Source organism: Pristiophorus japonicus, chromosome 1, assembly GCF_044704955.1.
Source record: "Pristiophorus japonicus isolate sPriJap1 chromosome 1, sPriJap1.hap1, whole genome shotgun sequence".
Lineage (NCBI taxonomy): Eukaryota > Metazoa > Chordata > Chondrichthyes > Pristiophoridae > Pristiophorus > Pristiophorus japonicus.
The window spans coordinates 335,190,323-335,208,706 of NC_091977.1; positions in this window are offsets into that span (position 1 = coordinate 335,190,323).

Consider the following 18,384-nt stretch of genomic DNA (forward strand, 5'->3'; position numbering starts at 1 on the left):
GCGCCTTGCAGGACATTGCGAATTCGATGGATTCCTGGAGCAAATGCTAAGAGACTTTTTTGTGCTTGGCATTGGCCATCAGGTTATTCTTCGCAAACTATTGACTGTTGAAACACCGAACCTGAGCAAAGCCATAACGATAGCCCAGGCATTTATGTCCACCAGTGATAACACTAAACAAATTTCGCAGCATAAAGATGCATCAGCAAGTACTGTACATAAAGTAACGTCGTTTTCAGGCAGGAATGCATATAGCAGAACATACTCGCCTTCAGCTGCATGACCTCAGATGACTCAGAGTCCACCATCAAGTGTGAATGCGAGGCAATTAACACCTTGTTGAGCGCTGCGGAGATGATCACTGAACCCATCAATGCCGCTTCAAACTCTATGCGTGCAAAGGCTGTGGATCAATGGGACACATTTTGCCCAGGTTTTGAGCAAGTTCTCATCGTTGTTTGAACAGGCATCGGAAATCTCTCAGGCGCGAAGGTGCAGATCCACTTGGTTCCCGGTACACGACCCATCCATCACAAGGCACGTGCGGTGCCATACCTGATGCGCGAGAAAGTGGAGATTGAGCTGGACAGGCTGCAACAAGAGGGCATCATCGCGCCAGTTGAGTTCAATGAGTATGCCAGTCCGATTGTTCCGATTCTCAAGGGCGATGGCATGGTCAGAATTTGTGGAGACTATTTTCTGCTGCAGGACCAGTACCCACTACCTAAGGCAGATGACCTATTTGTGACACTGGCAGGAGGGAAGACGTTCGCCAAGTTGGACCTGACCTTGGCCTACATTACGCAGGAGTAGGCGGAATCTTCAAAAGGCCTCACCTGCATCAACACGCACAAAGGTCTGTTCATCTACAATAGATGCCCGTTTAGGATTCGATCGGCTGCGGCTATTTTTCAAAGGAACATGGAGAGTTTGCTAAAGTCGGTTCCGTGCACCGTGGTTTTCCAGGACAACATATTGATCACAGGTCAGGACACCATCGAACACTTGCAGAACCTGGAAGAGGTTCTATGTCGGCTAGATCATGTGGGACTCAGGTTGAAACGCTCGAAGTGTGTTTTCCTGGTGCCAGAGGTCGAGTTCTTAGGGAGAAGAATCGCGGCAGATGGCATCAGACTACTGACGCCAAGACAGAGGCCATCAAGAACACGCCGAGACCACAGAACGTGACGGAGCTGCGGTCTTTCCTGGGACTCCTCAATTATTTTGTTAATTTCCTACCCGGGTTAAGCACCTTGCTAGAACCTCTACACGTGTTGCTACGCAAGGGAGATGACTGGGTATGGGGAAAATCACAAGAGACTGCTTTTAAGAAAGTCAGAAATCTGTTATGTTCCAACAAACTGCTTGTTCTGTATGACTCATGTGAACGTTTAGTGCTAGCTTGCGATGTGTCTTCGTACAGGGTCGGGTATGTGTTACAACAAGCAAACAAATCGAGAACATTGCAACCGGTCGCTTATGCGTCCAAGAGTTTTTCCAAGGCTGAAAGGGCCTACAGCATGATTGAAAAAGAAGCTCTGGCATGCGTTTGCGGGGTGACAAAAAATGCACCAGTATCTGTTTAGGCTTAAGTTAGAGTTAGAAACTGACCATAAGTAGCTCATATCGCTATTCTGAGAGAGCAAAGGAATTAATACCAATGACTCTGTTCGCATCCAAAGATGGACTCACGCTGTCTGCATATAACTATGTAATCTGACACAGACCAGGAACAGAGAACTGCGCTGATGCTCTCAGTCGGCTACCATTGCCCACTACCGGGGTAGAAATGGCACAGCAGCAGACTTGCTCTTGGTGATGGATGCATTTAAAAATGAAAAGTCACCCGTTACGGTCCACCAGATCAGGACCTGGACCAGCCAGGATCCTTTACTATCCCTGGTAAAAAAAACTGTGTCCTCCATGGGAGCTGGTCCAGTGTCCCAGCAGAGATGCATGAAGAGATCAAGCCGTTCCAGCGGCGCAAAGACAAAATGTCCATACAGACGGACTGTCTTTTATGGGGTAATCGTGTGATTTTGCCCAAGAAAGGCAGGGAAACATTAATACGCGACCTACACAGTACCCACCCAGGCATAGTAATGATGTAAGCTATAGCCAGATCCCATGTGTGGTGGCCCATCATCGACTCAGATTTGGAGTCTTGCATGCGCCAATGCAACTCTTGTTCTCAACTGAGCAATGCACCCAGGGAGGCACCGCTAAATTTGTGGTCATGGCCCTCCAAACTGTGGTCTAGGATCCACGTTGACTTCACTGGCCCGCTTCTAGGCAAAATGTTTTTGGTTGTTGTGGTTGCTTATTCAAAATGGATTGAGTGTGTAATAATGCCTGTAAGCACGTCCACTGCCACCATTGAAAGCCTACGAGCCAAGTTTGCCACGCAGGGCCTGCCTGATGTCCTTGTCAGTGACAATGGGCCGTGCTTCACCAGAGCTGAATTCAAGGAATTCATGACCCGCAATGGGATCAAGCACGACACATCTGCCCCGTCCAAACCGTCAAGCAAAGCTTGAAACGTGTGTCGAAAGGCTCCCTGCAGACCTGCCTATCCCGAGTCCTGCTCAGCTACCGCACAGGGTCCCCCTGCCGAACTGCTCATGAAAAGGGCACTCAAAACAAGGCTCTCTCTAGTCCACCCTGATCTCCATGATCATGTCGAAGGCAGGCAGCATTAACAAAGCATGTATCATGATCGCGCAAATTTGTTACGCGATATTGAAGTCAATGGCCCTGTATTTGTACTCAGCTATGGACATGGTCCCAAATGGCTTGCTGGCAGTGTCGTAGCCAAAGAAGGGAGTAGGGTGCTTGAGGTCAAACTTGCAAATGGACGAACTTGCAGAAAGCATTTGGACCAAACCAAACTGCGATTCACAGACAGCTACGAGCAACCTAAAGAGGACACCACCAACTTCGACCCTCCGATACACACACAAATGGCAACCGACATCACGGTTGACCATGAAGCTGAATTCATCATCCCCAGCAGCCCAGCAAGGCCAGCTGCGCAGCAGCCCAGCGAAGGCCCAACCAACTCACCTGCACCCGTGTTTGTACCGAGACGATCGACTAGGGAGTGGAAAGCCCCAGGTCGTCTCACCTTGTAAATAAGTGTACTATTGGCTTTGGGGGGGAGTGATGTTATGTATGCAACACCTTGTAACCAGCATTCTACCGCCACTAGAGGGTGCACCTGTTGGAGTCCCAAGGAATCCCAGCATCCCTTGGGAGCACTGTATATAAGCAGGTCTCCCATGCTGTGCCAGCACTCTGGAGTCAGAATAAAGAGACTAAAGTCACACTTACTCAAGTCTACAGTACTCAGTCACATTGCTTTATTTGAGACATAACAGATGTTCCATGTGCTCAAGTGCTGAGCAAGTTCCCCTCGCTGTTTGAACCTGCCTTCAGCAATTTCCCGGAAGCCAAGGTGCAGATCCATGTGGACTCGGATGCAAGACCTGTCCATCGTAAAGCTCGGGCAGTTCCGTATATGATGAGGGAGAAGGTCGAAATCAAACTAGGCAGACTCCAGCGTGAAAGGATCATATCACCAGTCGAATTTAATGAATGGGATTGCCTCATTGTTCCCGTGTTGAAAAGTGATGGCACTGTCAGGGTTTGTGGAGACTACAAGGTTACGATCAACCGAGTTTCAAAACAGGATCAATACCCGTTACCGTAGGCTGATGACCTGTTTGCATTGCTAGCTGGGGGGAAGTCATTCACAAAACTGGATCCGACGTTGGCGTACATGACACAGGAGCTGGTCGACATGTCGAGGAAACTTACATGCATCAACATTCATAAAGGACTGTTTATCTACAATAGGTGCCCTTTTGGAATTCGCTCGGCTGCAGCCATATTTCAGAGGAACATGAAGAGTCTACTGAAGTCTGTCCCCAGAACTGTCATGTTCCAAGATGACATACTGGTCACAGGTAGTGACTCCGCCGAACATCTGTACAATCTGGAAGAGGTTCTACATCGTCTGGACAAAGTGCGACTCAGACTGAAACGTTCGAAGTGCGTCTTCATGGCACCGGAAGTCGAATTCCTGGGGAGGAAAATTGCTGCTGACGGTAACAGGCCTACGGACTCAAAAACCAAGGCCATCAAAAATGCACCCAAGCCTCAGAATGTGACAGAGCTGCATTCGTTCCTTGGTCTACTCAACTACTTTGACAATTTCTTACCTAGATTGAGCACCTTATTAGAGCCACTGCACATGCTGCTAAGTAAAGGCGACAACTGGGTTTGGGGTGTGTCTCAAGCTTTTGAGAAAGCTACTGATCTGCTTTGCTCCAACAAGCTGCTGGTACATTATGATCCATGTAAGCATCTAGTATTTGCCTATGATGCTTCAATGTATGGAGTTGGTTGCGTGCTCCAACAAGCTCATGAGTTGGGCAAATTACAACCTGTTGCATATGCTTCAAAGATTTGTCAAAGGGGGAAAGAGCCTATAGCATGGTAGAGAAAGAAGCATTAGCCTGTGTGTATGGGGTTAAAAAGATGCATCAGTACCTGTTTGGTCTTTGGTTTGAACTGGAAACAGATCACAAACTACTCATTTCATTGTTTTTGGAAAACAAAGGTATCAATACCAATGCATCGTCCCGCATCCAGAGGTGGCCGCTGACATTATTTGCCTATGATTATGTCATTCGCCATAGACCAGGCACTGAGAATTGTGCCGATGTATTGAGCCGTCTGCCATTGCCCACACCGGAGGTGGAAAGCCACAACCTGCAGACCTACTGTTAGTCATGGATGCTTTTGAAAGTGAAGGAACCCCTGTCACGGTCCAACAAGTTAAGACCTGGGTCAGCCAGGACCCGATATTATCGGTTGTGAAACGTTGTATCCTTAGTGGTGATTGGTCTGCCATAGCCAAGCAAATTGTGAGGAGACCAAACCTTATATTTGTCCCAAAGATGAACTATCCATTCAATCAGATTGTATACTGTGGGATAATCGTGTTGTTAGGCCCAAGAAAGGCAGAGAGAAATTTGTGCATGAGCTACATAGCACGCATCTCGGTATTGTCACGATGAAAGCCATTGCCAGGTTTCATGTATGGTGGCCTAGAATTGACTCCGATCTGGAATCATGTGTGCATCAGTGCAACACTTGCATGCAGCTTAGTAAAGCACCAGCGGAATCGCCGCTGAGTCTGTGGCCGTGGCCATCTAAACCATGGTCCAGGATCCACATCGCCTTTGCAGGTCCCTTCCTGGGAAAGATGTTCTTAGTTGTGGTGGATGCTTATTCCAAGTGGATAGAGTGTACAATCATGTCATCCAGCACATCCACAGCTACCATTGAGAGCCTTCGTGTTATGTTTGCTACACATGGTTTGCCTGACATCATTGTAAACGACAACAGATCTTGCTTCACCAGTATGGAGTTTCAAGAGTTCATGAAACTCAATGGTATCAAACATGTGAGGTCAGCACCATTCAAACCCGCATCCAATGGACAAGCAGTGTGTGCTGTCCAAACCATCAAGCAGAGTATGAGATATGTACTTCAAGGTTCACTGCAAACTTGCTTGTCACGCATATTGCTTAGTTACAGGACAAGACCCCATACGCTTACCTGCTGAACTATTGATGAAGAGAGGTCTCAAGACCAGGCTCTCTCTTGTCCATCCTGACTTGGATAATCGTGTTGAATACAGATGTCGAAGTCAGCAGTGGTATCATGATCGCGCTGCTGTATCACGCGACATTTCTGTTAACAATCCTGTGTATGTACTAAATTATGGTCAAAGTCCCAAGTGGATTTCCGGTACTGTTACGGCCAAGGAGGGTAACAGAGTGTTTATCATTAAGCTCAAGAATGGGCAGACATGCAGGAAACATGTCGATCAGATAAAGATGCGGCACACGGATGAACCGGAACAGTCTGAGGAAGACACAATCAGTGACCAACCAACCTACCCTCAGTCATCAGAGGACTCCGCTGTCATCAATGAATCTGGACTTTCAATCCCTGACATGGTCATTGCCACTCCCATCAGATCGGCTACCCAGCCCCCAGTCATAACAGACTCAGAACGCTCACCCAAGGCTAGAGTTGAACTGAGACGTTCAACTCGGGAGTGGAAAGCCCCGGACCGTCTCAATTTGTAAAAAGATCGTTATTAATATCTTAAAGGGGGATATTATCATGTATGTATGCTTGGGTTTACCAGCCACCAGGTGACGCCACTGCCGGAGGTCATTGGGCTGTACGTACCTGTGTGCGGCCCAGGTATAAATGGCCAGCCATCTTGTAATGTAATCACTTTGTGCCCTAATAAAGTAGAGCCAGGTTTGTACCTGTTCGGAATTTACAGTATTCAGTCTATTGCGTTATTGCATACACAACAGTAATAATCTCTGGAATGTTACCTGAGCCATGAGCAATTTGTCACATGGTTAAATAGATCAAGTTAAATGAATGGCTGAAAAAGTGGTGTGGGAGGCTGGGATTTTGATTCATGGAACGAGTTCAGGGGCAAGAAGGAGCTGTTCAGCTGGGACTAATTCCATTTTAACCGGGCTGGGACCAGTGTCCTGGTGAATCAAATAACTAGGGTGGTAATAGGGCTTTAAACTAATAAGGCGATAAGGGTGGGAGGATTCAGGAAAGAGTAAATTCAAAAGCAGTAAAATAAATGTCAAGGCTATAGAATAGAGTAGCAATTTGGTAAAAATAATAGAGGTCAGGAAGGGACAAAGAGTTTAACAAGCATACTGGGGCATCAGTGACTAAGGTGACATCAGGGAAAAATAGAAAAATGTTGAAGCTAAAGGCACAATTTCTAAATGTGTGAAGCATTTGCAACAAAATGGATGAATTAATAATACAGATAGAAATAAATGGGTTTGATCTAATAACCGTTACGAAGACGTGGTTGCAGAGTGACCAAGGTTGGAAACTAAATATTCCAGGATACTTGACTTTTAGAAGAGAAAGACAAAATGGAAAAGTGGGTGTGGGGTAGCAATTTGCACCAGTGTAACTCAGTTAGTTACGATTTTTTTAGGTAAGTTTTTTTTTTCAGCCAAAGGGGATGTAACCTGCCACCCGCACCAACTCTGACCATTTAGGTAAGTTTGGTCAGCTGAGAGTTACTCCAGTTCTGCTTAGGCCAGTGTATGTGGCCTCTGCAGAAAAACCTTGTGCAGAGTTAAAGAAATCGGCGCAGGTAAGGAAATCGGTGCAGCAGCAGATGCCCAGACAGCAACTGCAGGAAAAATAAGGGGAGAGAGAGGTGGGGGGGGGGGGGGAGAAAGAGGTGTGGGGGAGAGAGGGCTGGGAGGACGGAGAGAGAGTGGAGTGAAGCCTTTCGGGTGTAATTAGGTGCGGGGACTGGGAGGGAGGAGGAAAGGACCGGCAAGCCACTCAGCCAGGGGCGGGGGACTGAGACCGGCAAGGTACTCAGGGCTGGTGGTGGTGGTGGGGGAGTGGGGGCGGTATGGGGGAGCTGGAGCTGGATCGGCACCGACAAGGGGCTCGGGGTGGGCTAGGCAAGCAGACCAGCAAGTCCTTCAGCCAGGGCGAGGAGCGTGGGTAGTGGGATTGGCTTTACTAATTGGAGGTAAGTTGCTGCAATATATTTTAATTTGTTTTTAAGTTGATGAAATGCATTTTAATGTGTTGGGAGCTGGCGGTATGTTTTACTTTGCAGCCGCAGCTCGCATTGTGTCCCTGGTTACTATGACAACCCGATCTTTTTGGTGTAGATCAAAGCTCCACCCCCAAAACTAAAGGACAGGTTAGGCCACACCAAAATGAAGAAATCCAACAGGGAAACTTAGAACATTTTTTTTTGGCGCACTTGGGACCCCCAAAAAACGGGCATAACTCTTCAAGTATGCCAAAAAAAAGCTTTGGGGGAAATTGAACCCTATGAGTGGCCGTAGTCTGTAGGCCCCCTAATAGTAGCCACACTGTTGCACAAAGTATACATCAAGAAATAATGGAGGCTTGTAAAAAAGGAATGGCAATTATCATGGGCGATTTTAACCTGCATATTGATTGCACAAAGCAAATTGGCCATGGTAGCCTTGAGGAAGAGTTCATAGAGTGTATTCAGGAAAGTTTCCTTTAACAGTACGTTGTGGAACCAACCAGGGAGCAGGCTATCTTAGATCAGGTATTGTGTAATGAGACAGGATTAATAAATGATCACCTAGTAAAGGATCCTCTAGGAATGAGTGATCACAGCAGGGTTGAATTTCAAATTCAGTTGGAGGGTGAGAAAGTTGGATCTCAAACCAGTGTCCGAAGCTTAAATAAAGGAGACTAAAAAGGTATGAAGGCAGAGTTGACTAAAGTGGACTGGGAAAATAGATTAAAGTGTAAGATGGTTGATGAGCAGTGGCAAACATTTAAGGAGATATTTCATAACTCTCAACAAAAATATATTCCCGTGTGAAGGAAAGACTGTGAGCGAAGTGATAACCATCGGTGGCTAGCTAAGTAAATAAGGGATGGTATCAAATTGAAAAAAAGGGCATGCAAAGTGACTAAGACTAGTGGGAGGCCAGGGGATTGGGAAACTTTTAAAAGCCAGCAAAGAACGACTAAAAAAATAATAATAAGATAGATTATTAAAGCAAACTAGCACAAAATATAAAAACAGATAGTAAGAGTTTCTACAAGTACAAAAAAAGGAAAAGAATGGATAAAGTAAATGTTGGTCCCTTAGAGGATGAGACTAGGGAATTAATAATGGGGAACATGGAAATGGCAGAGACTTTGAACAAATATTTTGTATCGAACTTCATGGTAGAAGACTCTAAAAACATCCCAATAGTGGACAATCAAGGGGCTATAGGGAGGGAGGAACTTAATACAATCACTGTCACTAATGGGACTAAAAGCGAACAAGTCCCCTGGACCTGATGGCTTGTATGCTAAGGTCCTAAAAGAAGTGGCTGCAGAGATAGTAGATGCATTGGTTGTTACCTACCAAAATTCCATGAATTCTGGGGAGGTCCCAGCAGATTGGAAAACTGCAATTGTAACACCCCTATTTAAAAAAGGAGGCAGACAGAAAGCAGGAAACTACAGACCATTTAGCCTAACATCTGTCATTGGTAAAATGCTGGAGTCCATTATTAAGGAAGCAGTAGCAAGACATTTGGAAAAGCATGCTTCAATCAAGCAGAGTCAACATGGTTTTATGAAAGGGAAATCATGTTTGACAAATTTGCTGGAGTTCTTTGAGGGTGTAACGAGCAGGGTGGATAAGGGGGAACCAGTGGATGTGGTGTATTTAGATTTCCAGAAGGTATTTGATAAGGTGGCTCATAAAAGGTACTGCACAAGATAAAACTTCAGGGGGTTGGGGGTAATAATTAGCATGGATAGAGGATTGGCTAACTAACAGAACAGAGAGTCAGGATAAATGGGTCATTTTCTGACTGGCAAACAGTAGCTAGTGGGGTGCCACAGGGATCGGTGCTGGGGCCTCAACTATTTACAATCTATATTAATTGGATGAAGGGACAGAGTGTAATATAGCTGATGAAGCAAAGATGGGTGGGAAAGCAAGTTGTGAGAAGGACATAAAAAATCTGCAAAGGGGCATAGACAGGCTAAGTGAATGGGCAAAAATTTGGCAGATGGAGTATAATGTAGGAAAATGTGAGGTTATCCACTTTGGCAGAAAAAAATAGAAAAGCAAATTATAATTTAAATGGAGAAAAATTGCCAAGTGCTTCAATACAGAGGGACCTGAGGGTCCTTGTGCATGAAACACAAAAAGTTAGTATGCAAGTACGGCAAGTAATCAGGAAGGCAAATGGAATGTTGACCTTTATTGCAAGGGGGATAGACTATAAAAGCAGATAAGTCCTGCTACAACTGTACAGGATATTGGTGAGGCCACACCTGGAGTACTAGGTACAGTTTTGGTCTCCGTATTTAAAGATGGATATTTTTGCATTGGAGGCTGTTCATAGAAGGTTCACTGGGTTGATTCCAGAGATGAGGGAGTTGACTTATGAAGATTGGTTGAGTAGGTTGGATCTATACTCATTGGTGTTCAGAAGAATGAGAGGTGATCTTATCGAAACATATAAGATAATGGGGGTGCTCGGCAGGGTGGATGCAGAGAGGATATTTCCACTCATAGGGGAAACTAAAACTAGGGGGCATAGTCTCAGAATAAGGGGCCGCCCATTTAAAACTCAGATGAGGAAGAATTTCTTCTCTCAGAGGGTTGTAAATCTGTGGAATTCTCTGCCCCAGCTAGCTGTGGAGGCTGGGTCATTGAATATATTTAAGGTTGAGATAGACAGATTTTTGAGCGATAAAGGAATAAAGGGTTATGGGGAGTGAGCAGAGAAGGGGAGCTGAGTCCATCATCAGATCAGCCATGATCTTATTAAATGGTGGAGCAGTCTCGAGGGGCAAATTGCCTACTCCTGCTCCTATTTCTTATGTTCTTATGTTCTTATGTTCTTATAGGACTCTTAATAGCAGTTGTAATGTTGGGCTGAGTATAAATCAGGAAATTAGAGGTGCATGTACCAAGGAGAGTACAGTAATCATGGGGGACATTAATCGTTATATAAACTGGGCAAACCAAATTTGCAGTAATACTGCAGTACATGAGTTCATGGAATGTATACAAGATAATTTTCTAGATCAAATGGGTGCTGGAATCTGAAATAAAAACATAAATTGCTGGAAATTTCAGCGGGTCAGGCAGCATCTGTAGAGAGAAAAACAGAGTTAACGTTTCAGGTCGATGACCCTTTGTCAGAACTGGCGAATGTTTGAAAACAACATTGTTAAGGAGCACTGAAAGGGGAAGGGGAAGAAGGAACAAAAGGGAAGGCCTGTGATAGGATGGAAGGCAGGAGAGATTAGAGAGACAAAAGGGATAATGGGCTGAATTGAAATGTTAATGGCAGAAGTTAGAAAAATGTTAGTCCAGATTGAGTGTGAATGGCAGAATAATAACCAGCTGCCATTGGAGACAAAGAGAAACAAAGTCAGAATTGGGGGGGGGGTAGAAAGGAACCAAAGATTGGCAGCGGTTACACTTTGAAATTGTTGAACTCGATGTTGAGTCCAGAAGGCAGTAAATGACCTAAACAAAAGACGAGGTGCTGTTCTTCGAGCTTACATTGAGCTTCATTGGAACAGTGCAGGAGTCCGAGGACGGAGATATCAGAGTGGGAGTGGAGTAGAGAATTAAATTGACAAGGGACTGGAAGCTCAGGGTCACACTAATGGACTGAACGAAGGTGTTCTGCAAAGTGGTCGCACAATCTACGTTTGGTTTCTGTCATGTATGTAGACCATGTATACTAACTCTATAGTCACATAAGGTGTGCCACCAGAGGGCACTGCGATGGGAGACCTGAGGGTCATCTGCATAGGTGTGCAGGGCCCGGTATAAAAGGCTGCCCACCATGCTTGTGCCTCACTCTGGAGTTACAATAAATGGGACCAAGGTCACAACAGCTCAAATACAATACTAGACCTTGTGGAGTCATTCATAAGAGTAATAAAGATATAACAACTGGCGACGAGATTACGAACTTTCACGCAAAAATGACTAACGTTGGTGTATTAGAAAAGTTCTCAGAGGATGAAGATTGGGAGGCCTTTCCGGAGCGGCTCGACCAATATTTTGTAGCAAACGACCCGGTAGGCAATGATCCGGCCACGCTGGCAGATAAGTGCAGAGCTATCCTGTTGGCCAGTTGTGGGCCCGTCGTCTACGGCTTCGTCAGGGACTTGCTTGAACCAGAGAAAACAACGACTAAGTCATACGAGAAGCTGAAAGTGCTAATTCGGGACCAACTCAAACCGAAGGAGAGCATCCTCAAGACCAGGTATCGATTTTATACACACCGCAGCCCCGAGGGCCAGGAAATCGCGAAGTACGCTAACGTTCTCAGGAGGCTGGTAGGACCGTGTGAATTCGCCGCATTCCTCGCCGATGCGTTGCGGGACATCTTCGTAATTGGCATTGGTCATGAGGCCCTTCTTCACAGGCTACTGTCTGTTGAAACCACTGTCACTCTGCAGAAGGTCATCAGCATCAGCCAGGCGTTCATCACCTCAAGCTGCAGCTCCAAGCAGATGATGACTCACTTTCAGGACTCAAACCCGGCAAGTACTGTAAATAGAATAGTACCTTTCACAGGCAGAACTGTTGAACGTGAATCTGCTCAGGGCAGAGCGTACAGGCCCCCAAGTCCTTTAACTCAGAGTCCGCCAAGGGGTGCAAACGTAAGTCGAGTAGCTGGCATTGTGAAGGTAATCACAGGACTCATCAGTGTCAGTTCAGAGACTATGTGTGCAAAGGCTGCAGCACAAAGGGCCACCTCCAGCGAATGTGCAAAAGAGCTGTTACTCACCATGTGGAAGAGGAGTCAGCAGATGGCTGTGAATCCAGCACGGATTATGAGGAGATGGCTAGAGAGGCGGCTCAGTCCCAGGACGAAGTGTATGGAGGATATAGCTGTACCACAGATTGTCTTCCAGTGATAATGGAAGTCGAGATAAATGGCATTCCAATCTTCATGGAAGTGGACACGGGGGCGAGTCAGTCAATAATGAGCCAGGAAGCCTTTGAGAGGTTATTGCATGCATCCCTAATTTCTTGTTTGATGCTATCCCCAACCTCACTACTACTGTTTGGTGGTCTGTACTCAACTCCCACTAGCGTTTTCTGCCCTTTGGTATTCCGCAGCTCCACCCATACCGATTCCACATCATCCAGGCTAATGCCCCTCCTTACTATTGTGTTAATTTCCTCTTTAACCACTATCCATGGCCCCAAATACTCCTTCCAGGTGAAACAGCGATTTACTTGTACTTCTTTCAATTTAGTATATTTTATTCGCTGCTCACGCTGTGGTCTCCTCTACATTGGGGAGATTGTTATATCTTTAATACTCTTATGAATGACTCCACGAGGTCTAGTATTGTACTTGAGCTGTTGTGACCTTAGTCCCATTTATTGTAACTCCAGAGTGAGGCACAAGCATGGTGGGCAGCCTTTTATACTGGACCCTGCAAACCTATGCAGGTGATCCTCAGGTCTCCCACTGCAGTGCCCTCTGTGGCACATCTTATGCGACTATACAGTTAGTATACATGGTCTAAATACATGACATCACTTCCCCCTAAGTCTTCAATGAAAATTGACTCGTACATTGATGGTGACCTGGGCTTTGCTTTTCCTGGTTGACCATTGGAGGGTTGCTTCTAGGTTGGATGGGTTGGTAGTGAGATTTGTTGCCAGTGGAGGTCCCTTGGTTTCTGGTTGTGAGTCCATGACTAATCCATTCTCCCCCCCCCCCCCCCCCAACACACACAGAGATCATGCTAATGGCCCTTTACATGCAAGTTGCATTCAAGTTCATCACATGGGTTTTACATTTACATCTTGGTACATTTGATGGATGGATTGCAGTTGCGTTTCTTTTTGTGTGGTACATTTACATGATCAGTACAGGTATATCAGTACAGGTACACAAGGACAGTCTAGTTCCAGCACGGCCGGATGAGATCCAGGTTGTCTGGTGGCGGTGCAGCGGCCCATGCTAGTGGGTCTGTGGGCGAGGTGAGCTCATTTTGCTTGAATTGCTGGAGCCATGGGCTCTTGCCATTACTTCTAGTGTCGGGCTGGCCCAAAGACAGCTGATGTGTCTGTGACCTCCCTGTCCTTTTTGTTTTCACAGTGTTGCTGCTGCTCCCTGCTCCCTGAGCGAGTGAGTATTTTGTCTAAGTGACGGTGGAACTGCCTCGCCTTGTCTAGCAGTTCGCAGGGGACTGCTGACTCACTTTCCTTGAGGGTACCGTTGTGAGCACTCTCTAGTTTGGAATCTGGGCTGGTCCAGGTCCTGTTCAGAGGAGCCATTACGGGTGACCCTTTGCTCTTGGGCATTGCCGTGGTGACGAGTGGGTTTGTGGGCTGCAACTTTTCCACCCGGGTGATGGGCGACAGTAGCCGTCTGCGAGCATAGGCGCAGTTTACTGTTTCTGGCCCATGGCGGTTCATGCCATCGGTTGCCTGCAATGTTAAACTGATCTGAGGCAGGGTATCGCTACCGATGCCTCTGCTCTCTGGGGATCATTTACTCTGCGGCTTGTCTACTTCTGTCAGCTGTGGGGACACTTTATGATACATCATTCTGGTCCTGGGGATGCAGGCTACAGCATTGGATAGCCCGTTGGACCTGTATACAACCATTAGGTGTTTGCCCGCTACATTGGCTGATTGCAATTTGCACCCGACATCGCTCAACAACATTTCCCTCGTTACAGCTGGACTTTTACATGGTTACCAATTTCAAGCAATTCATTCAACAATGGCGAGTTGCTGGCCTCCTTTAAAATGGCCTTACTACTTTTACTCCAATCGTCTTCCTTGCGTGGAACTCCATGTCGTTGCTCCATTAGCGCTGCACCTCATGGTTTGGACGCCATCTTTTCCCTGTCCATGACGTCGACAGCCACGATCTTCTTTCCCAGGGATTCTGCCACTGAAGCTGTGAAGGCGTCCACGGAACCAATCTTCCTCTCCAGGAGTTCTGCCACTGAAGGTGCGTTCGGCTTGTCTCGACCGGATCATCACCATGCAGTCGTGATGAGCGGTCGGTGCCTCGGGGACTGCGCGGATCTGCTCTCCGGTGCCTGGTCCAACCGAAGGTGGGGGCTTGCTCTGCCTCTGGGTACGGGGAAAGTCGATCAATGAAGTCTTCCCAGTTCCAATGAATCTTCCCCATCCATCTTCTTCCAAGTAGCATTAGTCCATCACCTGAAACAATCCACAATAGCAAATTGTGCACCGCACCATCGTGGGATACACTTACATCCGCACTACCAACAACTGATATCAGTTCCTTGGTGTAGGTGCGCAGCTTTGCCTGAAACAGGACCAGCTTGGGTCATTCAGCTTGATCCATCCATCACAAGGTGAGAGCGGTAGCTTACATGATGAAAGAGAGGGTAGAAATCGAGCTGGACAGGTTGCAACGGAGGGCATCATTTCGCCGATTGAATTCAATGAGTGGACCAGTCCGCTTGTTCCAGTCCTCAACGGAGATGGCACCGTCAGAATCTGTGGTGATTACAAAGTAACTATCAATCATTTCACACTGCAAGATCAATACCCGCTACCAAAGGCAGACGACCTATTTGCGACGCTGGCGGGAGGGAAAACGTTCACTAAGATGGATTTGACATCGGCCTACATGAAGCAGGAGCTGGAGGAATCATCGAAAGGCCGCACCTGCATCAATACGCACAAAGGTCTCTTCAGTTACAACAGATGCCCATTTGGGATTCGATCGGCCGCGATGATATTCCAGAGGAACATGGAAAGCATGCTGAAATCAGTCCCGCGCACCGTGGTCTTCCAGGACGACATTTTGGTTACAGGTCTGGACACCGTCGAGCACCTACGGAACCTGGAGGAGGTTCTTAGTCGGCTTCATCGCGTGGGGCTCAGGCTAAAACCCTCGAAGTGCATTTTCCTAGTGCCTGAAGTGGAGTTCCTGGGGCGAAGAATCGCAGCAGACGGCATCAGCTCCACCGATTCGAAGACGGAGGCAATCAAGCACACACCGAGATCACAGAGCATGACGGAGCTGCGGTCGTTTCTAGGACTCCTGAACTATTTTGATAACTTCTTACCGGGTCTTAGCACATTGTTAGAACCCCTGTACTCTTTACTGCATAAAGGAGATGAATGGGTATGGGGTAAAAGCCAAGAAAATGCCTTTGAGAAAGCTAGGAAGCTGTTATGTTCAAACATATTGCTTGTGTTGTATGATCCATGTTAGCGTTTGGTACTAGCGTCGTACGGGATCGGGTGTGTATTACAACAAGCTAATGAATTTGGGAAATTGCAACAGTTGCTTATACATCCAGAAGTCTGTCTAAGGCCGAGAGGGCCTACATTATGATTGAAAAAGAAGCGTTAGCTTGTGTTTACGGGGTTAAGAAAATGCATCAATATCTGTTTGGGCTCAAATTTGAATTGGAAACCGAACATAAACCGCTTATATCCCTCTTTTTAGAAAGCAAGGGGATAAATACGAATGCATCGGCCCGCATCCAGAGATGGGGGCGCTCACATTGTCCACATACAACTACACCATCCGCCACAGGCCAGACACAGAAAACTGTGCTGATGCTCTCAGTCGGCTGCCATTGCCCACCACCTGGGTGGAGATGGCACAGCTGCAGATTTAGTTATGGTAGTGGAAGCATTCGAGAGTGAGCAATCACCTGTTACTGCCCAACAGATTAGAATCTGGACAAGCCAGGACCCCTTACTGTCCTTAGTAAAAAACTGTGTGCTCCACGGGAGTTGGTCTAGTGTCCCGTTAGAGATGCAGGAAGAAATAAAGCTGTACCAGCAGCGCAAAGATGAAATGTCTATACAGGCAGACTGCCTCCTATGGGGTAATCAGGTAGTGGTGCCAAAAAAGGGCAGGGACACTTTCATCAGTGATCTCCACAGCACCCACCCAGGCATCGTAATGATGAAGGCAATAGCCAGATCCCACATATGGTGGCCCGGTATCGATGCAGACTTAGAGTCCTGCATGCATAAATGTAATACATGTTCACAGTTAAGCAATGCACCCAGGGAGGCGCCACTAAGTTTATGGTCCTGGCCCTCCAAACCGTGGTCCAGGGTCCATGTTGACTATGCAGGCCCATTCTTGGGAAAAATGTTCTTAGTGGTTGTAGATACGTACTCCAAATGGACTAAATGTGTGATCATGTTGGCAAGCACATCCGCTGCCACCATTGAAAGCCTGCGGGCCATGTTGCCACGCACGGCCTGCCTGATGTCCTTGTAAGTGACAATGGGCCGTGCTTTATCAGTGCCGAGTTCAAGGAGTTCATGACCTGCAATGGGATCAAACATGTCACATCTGCCCCATTTAAATCAGCGTCCAATGGTCAGGCAGAACGAGCAGTTCAAACAATCAAGCAGAGCTTGAAAAGGGTAACTGAAGGCTCACTGTAGACTTGCTTATCCCGAATCCTGCTCAGTTACCGCACAAGACCCCATTCGCTGACTGGGTTCCCTCCCACTGAACTGCTCATGAAAAGGGCACTTAAGACAAGGCTCTCGTTAGCACATCCCGATCTACATGAACAGGTAGAGAGCAGGCTGCTTCAACAGAATACATATTATGATCACGCAAATGTGTCACGTGAAATTGAGATAAATGATCCTGTATTTGTGTTGAACTATGGACAAGGTTCCAAGTGGCATCCTGGCACTGTTTTGGCCAAAGAGGGGAGTAGGGTGTTTGTGGTCAAACTCTCAAATGGACTCACCTGCAGGAAACACTTGGACCAAAACAAACTCAGATTTATGGACTATCCAGAACAAACCACAAAAGGCTCCAACTTTTTCGACCCTCCAACACACACACAAGCGGCAACCGAACAAGCGGTTGACCACGAAGCAGAACCCATCACCCGCAGAAGCCCCGCAGGACTCACCATCCCCAGCAGCCCAGCAAGGCCACCTGTGTAACAGCCCAGCGAGGGCCCAACAAATGACTCACCAAAACCAGCATTTGCATTGAGGTGATCAAACAGGGAAATGAAGGCCCCAGATCGACTCACATTGTAAATAGTTACGCTATTGACTTTGCAGGGAAGTGTTGGTATGTATGTAAACTGTAAATACTATGCCTCACCACCAGAAGGCTTATCCCCTGGAGTCCCAAGGGATCCCACAATCCCTTGGGAGCACCTGTATATAAGGAGGCCTCACAGGCTGGAGAGGCACTCTGAGATCTGTATTAAAGGACTGCGGTCACACCTTACTTTGAGCTTGCAGTACCTAGTCTGACTCTTTATTCAAGACATAACAGTTGTGACTCTTTAGAATTCTCTACCTCAAAGGCCTGTGGATGCTGAGTTGGTGAGTATATTCAAGGCTCAGATAGTTAGATTTTTGGACTCGAGGGAAATCAAGAGATATGAGGATCGGGCGGGAAATTCGAGTGGAGGTCAAATATCCGCTATGATCTTATTGAATGGCAGAGCAGACTCGAAGGGCCATACGGCCTACTCCTGCTCCTACTTCTTTTGTTCTTAATCCCAATTCTCTATTCAACAATAGTCCTAAACCTTACCTTCTCTCTGTTACTGATTATCAAAGTTTTCTCTTGGCCACTATGCTGAAATAAAAGCCAAAATAGAGGAAACATTCCAGTTCAACTTTTATCCATCAATCCATCGTATATTACCTAACACAGTCAACTAATCACCCTTGTGTATTCCCTTAGGGCCTGTCTTCAGTGTGCCTTTGCCTGTCCTAGTGCTCCTACAAGGTGCTACCCAATGGCAGCAATATGA